Consider the following 6038-nt stretch of genomic DNA (forward strand, 5'->3'; position numbering starts at 1 on the left):
GAAACTACATACTACTTTTTAAATTTTGATTTAAAGCTTTCGTGACTGCAGGGATTCATATTCTTTTTCTTCTTTCGGTAAAGTCACGAAGAAGGGAAACAATAAAATAATAAAAATATAAACCAATAAATTTCTCACGATGTTTCGACTGCAACACAAGCAATCATCAGGTGTGAAAACCACAACAAGAAAATTTGAAAAAAGTGGCGGTTATTTTTAACGTCATGAGAATTTTATTGTTTTATATTTCTATTATTTTATTGTTTCCCTTCTACGTGACTTTACCGAAGAACCAAGAATATACATGTTACTTTGTTAAGTTTTTATTTGTGGCCAGGTCGCTTCTAAAAAACTAACGAAAGTTTTGATTTAAAGCTTTCGTGACTGCAGTAATTCATATTCTTAGTTTTTTCGGTAAAATCACGTTGAAGAGAAACAACAAAATAATAAAATATATATAAAACAATAAAAAATTCTCACGACGTTTCGACCATAACTCAAACGGTCATCTTCAGGTGTGTTGGTTTGCATAAATTTATTTTTAAACGGCGCATTTATTTAATTATAAAAAACGTTGGCGTCACGCGCAGCGATTTGGCAGTTTGCCCAGGACTAGTCCATCTATTTTTTTGAAAAGAGGAGGGGGGAGACGAAATTTTTTATAATGTATGCTGTCTGAAAGCCACTGTAAGCGTGAACAATTAAGAACTGAAATGGTTTATCAAATCTTTCCAATGATTGCTAAGATAGAATCCATCTTCTCGGTTGAAATTGTCTCTGTGCTTGTATATGTGGATAGCCTCATGAACGAATCTCTCATGGAAGCCAGATGGCTTACAAAGAACCTCCGTCTTGGAAAAGTCAATGGCATGTGAGCCTGCTGAATTAGAACAATGATCTGCTACGGCCGAGGTGTTGGTCCTACCGTGTTTAAGGTCTGCTTTATGTAGTAGTTACATTGGAGAAACCAAACGCCATGTCTCGGACCGCATTCGTGAACATAAAGCAGACCTTAAACACGGTAGGACCAACACCTCGGCCGTAGCAGATCATTGTTCTAGGACCAACACCTCGGCCGTAGCAGATCATTGTTCTAATTCAGTAGGCTCACATGCCATTGACTTTTCCAAGACGGAGGTTCTTTGTAAGCCATCTGGCTTCCATGAGAGATTCGTTCATGAGGCTATCCACATATACGAGCACAGAGACAATTTCAACCGAGAAGATGGATTCTATCTTAGCAATCATTGGAAAGATTTGATAAACCATTTCAGTTCTTAATTGTTCACGCTTACAGTGGCTTTCAGACAGCATACATTATAAAAAATTTCGTCTCCCCCCTCCTCTTTTCAAAAAAAATAGATGGACTAGTCCTGGGCAAACTGCCAAATCGCTGCGCGTGACACCAACGTTTTTTATAATTAAATAAATGCACCGTTTACAAATAAATTTATGCAAACCAACACACCTGAAGATGACCGTTTGAGTTATGGTCGAAACGTCGTGAGAATTTTTTTATTGTTTTATATATATTTTATTATTTTGTTGTTTCTCTTCAACGTGACTTTACCGAAAAAACTAAGAATATAACAAAAGTTTGTTAAGTTAGTTAACCACATTATTGGCGGAGGCGGGGGGGCGGCATGCGGTACATACTTCAACAGCTCCAGGACGATACAGTGGTGTCCTCTGAAATAAAATTTATTCAGGACTTTGATGACGTTGAAATCTTCATCACTGCCCTTGCCTTGAAGTTCCAGAGCTATCTGGAGTTCCATCTTCTGGTATGTTTCTTCCTTGGAGCTGCACAGAGGAAGTCCACAAATGAAGATCCTATATTTGCTTAAGGGATATCCAGAGCCAAATTCTAGTCAGAATAAATTAATTACATATGAATTCACCAGGTCTAACAGCACCATGAGTTCCAGTAGTACACTCGACTATCATTGGTGAGGAGCTACCACAGTAGGAGCAGGAGCCGATGTAGGGCACCCGATAGGATTTGGAAGTGAAGAGCCATTCAAATCGGATTGGTCATTTGAGAAATCTAAATGCAAACGCATGTTAACACAACGCATCTTCGCTTCAATGTGGCTCTTCCATTAGGGCACACTTTTCGCACAACGCGGAATGTGCCCGTAATAACACGAACGCGCCCATTGCATAACGGAACGCTTTTCGTTTTAAAACAAAACACACTTGTTAAAACGTGGAACATGCCTGTTAAAGCAAGGAACCCGCCCGTTATAACACTATTTGTGAGTAGACAACAACGAACTACTTTCTTGAGCTGCAATGATACATTGCTCGCAATGATAAAGTAACATGACGGTATACCCTCAGTTATTGGTCTTGTCATCTCAAGGTGTATGAGTGCATTGTATCTCGCCAAACATTATTATTACATTATTTATGGGTAAATTATTTTCGCTCAATACTTTTTTGCTGAACGCGGAACTTTTCAGGAATGTATGTACAGCATTAAATGAGGAATTACCGTAATGTGCAGGTAATCCTTCAGCAATGGGATGTTTTATCCCCAATATTAGTTTACACTGTGTGTGTATTTTAAGCTTTAGGGAGGAAAAATCTGAGAACCCAGAAGGAACTGATGCAGAACAGGGGTAGAACATGCAAACTCCATACAGGAGGGCACCCGAATCAGGAGTCGAACCCAGGCCCCCCTTCTCACTTTGATGCACAAGTGTCACCACTGCATCGCACGGCTGCCCGTGGCAACGAACTTAACAACATCGGGCTCGTGACGGGGCGGCTCTGAAGTCTTACCTCGATGGTGACACGAGGATCTTAATGGCCACCAGGTTGTTCCTTTTGTGATCAAGGCACTGGATCACCTGGCCTTGACCTCCTTCTCCAATCTTCTTCAGCACCTCATAGCGGTAGTGGAGGTGCTCATGCCGGAACTGCACAAAAGGTACAATAATTTAAAGTGAATATAATTCAAATCACAAAGTTTAAGAAGTGAGAATGTATATTATTTGGGTCTTTTGGTAAAGTTACGTAGATAGATGCAAAGAAAATAACAAAAACTAAAACAAATCAAAGGGCTGCCAGGTGAAAATTAGCATGTCAATGAGAGATTAGCATGTTAATTAGAGATGAGCATGTTAATTGAAGATTGCAGAGCCGCAACCGAGGGGTTGGCGCGCGAAGTGGCTGTGTTCCTGTGAATCCTGTGAAAGCGCAAGTTCGAAATGGGCATTAAGCACAACTAACATCAGAAGGTGGTAGGATGGGAAGATCATAACCAGTTATGACTTAAACTGGTTGATAACATCGTTCCAATGATTGCTCAGTTTGTATCCATCTCGGTTGAAATTGTGTCTGTGTCTATATACTGTATATGGATGGCTTCATGAACGAATCTTTGTTGATAGCCAGTGGGCTTGCAAAATACCTTCGTATTGGAGAAATACATTTTGTGTGAGCCCACCGCATTAAAACAATGATCAGCCACGGCCCAGGAATCGGTCCATTCCGTGTTTCAGATCCTACCGAGTTGGCTGCCCACCACTTGAATTAATATTGGCTGCTGACATTTGGGCTACGCCCATTTTAAACCCTCATAAACAGTTTGCCTTTGGAAGCTAACCCCCCTTTTCCTGTGATCGAAACGTCATAGTTTTTGTTTCTTGTTATTTTCTTTGAACCTATATACGTGACTTTACTGAAAGACCCAAATAATACGAATTCCTGCTAGTCATGAAAGCTTTAAGTCAAGATTTAAGTGAGAATGTAATTTTCTAAAATATTTTCTGTAATTATTAAGTTTTATTAAAATCTGTCATTGTGGAATATTCTGATGTCTGCTGGCTCAGTCACCCTTAAAAAAATAGCTTCTTGGCACAATGGGCTATACTCGAAAATACAAATTCTGATTCTGAAGTGCATTGGTGTGTGTGATAGCCCTGGTTGGTACTTCAGGTGCAATAACAAGAAGCCGCAAACCCCGCTACTGATGGACCCTGTGACCGCCCCCACAGTTGGTGTTTTGTGGCGAGCCTCACCACAATGTAATTTCGTTTGTAGTCGTCGTATCCACCATTGTTGCATCCAGCAGATTTGTTGTAGAGTGCAAAGTACCACACTTCCTGCATGGCTGCGAGTTCCAGCTTCTCACGGTTGGTCAAGTGAGGGCCAAAGAGAGCCATGATTTCTGCAGACATGAGAAGAACAACAACAGCCGTGTGATCCCAAATTTGAGCAATTTGTAGGAAAATATTTCAGGATTGGGATGTTTTGGCCAATACCGTTATGTCTGTATGTATGTTGAACTTCTTTTGCACCGTACGTAGCCAATGGTGGCAAATGGATACTCGGGGGAAGGACAATAAACTACACATGAAAAGAAGTTCTAAAGAAAGTAGTTTTCAATCTAGATGATTTAAAAGTGAACAGCTACAGTGGCTTCCTAATATCGGAAGCGCATCTGAAAGCGCGTGATGTGCTGAGGCCAGAGCACACATAATTATCCCCATGCAACATGGCCACCATGATGCAGTCCCCCATGCAACATGGCTACCATTAAGTCCCCAATGCAACACGGCCAGCATGAAGTCCTCCATGCAACTTGGCCACCTGGATATCACCCATGCATCATGGCCGCTATGAAATCTCCACTGCATCATGGCCACTGTGACATCCACCATACAACATGGCCATCGTGATGTTACAGCATTCACCATGACCCTCTGTTACATCCCTCATTACCGTTCTTACCTTGCGGTGATTTGCTGCAGGCGGAGGCGGTGCCCTCTGGGGACAGCGCACTCCACGTGGTGCAAGATTCGCCCTTACTCCTCGCCTCTCCAGCTCGGCTCATCTACACGCACATAAAGACAAAGGTCCACCACATAAGCTTTAGCAAGATGTTGGGGAAAGCGCAGGAGGCGAGCACTGAGCCAGGATCTCTGAGATCCTGGGCTACACAATCAGGAGGGTCCTGCCAAGATGTTGTCAGTTCTCAGCGTTGGGATATTTGGCCGATATCTGATGTCACACTTGCATTTACAATGAGACGCGTGTGGATTTAGAGGACACACGCAGGTGAATGGCATCCTTCAAACTGTTAAGAGAAGTGGGCCTGGACCAGGAAATGCCACGGCCAGGAGGAACAACGATGGCCGATGGTCAAGAACAATAACGGAGCTGCAGCCAAGTATCGGAGCATGTCTGAGAGGACCGCTGCCGGAAAGATGGAGCGACAAAATCGGCGCTTAGTGGATTATTCAATCCCAGGATCATGAGGGGTGGTAGCAGGGTCTCAGGGAAGGAGGCCTTCATCCAGTAGTGGATAGATAAAAGTACTGTAGATTATTCACGTATAGACAGGCAGGTACACAGGATCTCGGGGGAGATACTCTGATAGATGCACACACACTCAGGCAGGCAAGCAGATGCACACTCAGGTATATGGATAGGTGACAGGTAGCCACACGCAAAGTGGAGAGCACACGTCCATCCATACTTCACCACACGAGTGGAGGAGCCACACGTACCTCCATGGTGGCAACTTGCAGAGCAGGGTGCACAGAACTCGCAGCGTCTCTCGCACAGTCCGGGTCTCTGCATGCGGAGCAGGAGACGAAGGCGAGGATCACAAATAGTCGAGGGGGCGTGACGGCACCCAGATCTCAACACGAGGACTCACATCCTCACCATGAACCCACATCATCAACGCAGACTCACATCATCACCACTTACTCACAACACGAAACACAAAAATAACAACAACCGACATTCGCCACAAAGTAGTGGTAATGTCACCACGGCGCCTGTGCCGGGCCAGGTGCACTTTTAGGCCACGTCAAGTGCCAAAGGCTGTCAAGACGTCACGGGATAGACCCAGGTTCCAAAGGTTAGCTGAGATGACTGGTAGATACACCAGCTGTATCCCAAACTGTGCCAACTTGCTGAATTTTATCCGCCACTCGTTGTGAGCGTCACTCCTCTGCCCTCAGTTGTTGTTGGAGGGCGACTGCCTCCAACTGCCCAGTAGCATCCTTCACGAGCTTCCT

Source organism: Petromyzon marinus, unplaced genomic scaffold (genome assembly GCF_048934315.1).
Source record: "Petromyzon marinus isolate PM22_M1 ecotype Great Lakes invasive population unplaced genomic scaffold, UKy_Petmar_22M1.pri1.0 PM_Scaffold_28, whole genome shotgun sequence".
Taxonomy (NCBI): domain Eukaryota; kingdom Metazoa; phylum Chordata; class Hyperoartia; order Petromyzontiformes; family Petromyzontidae; genus Petromyzon; species Petromyzon marinus.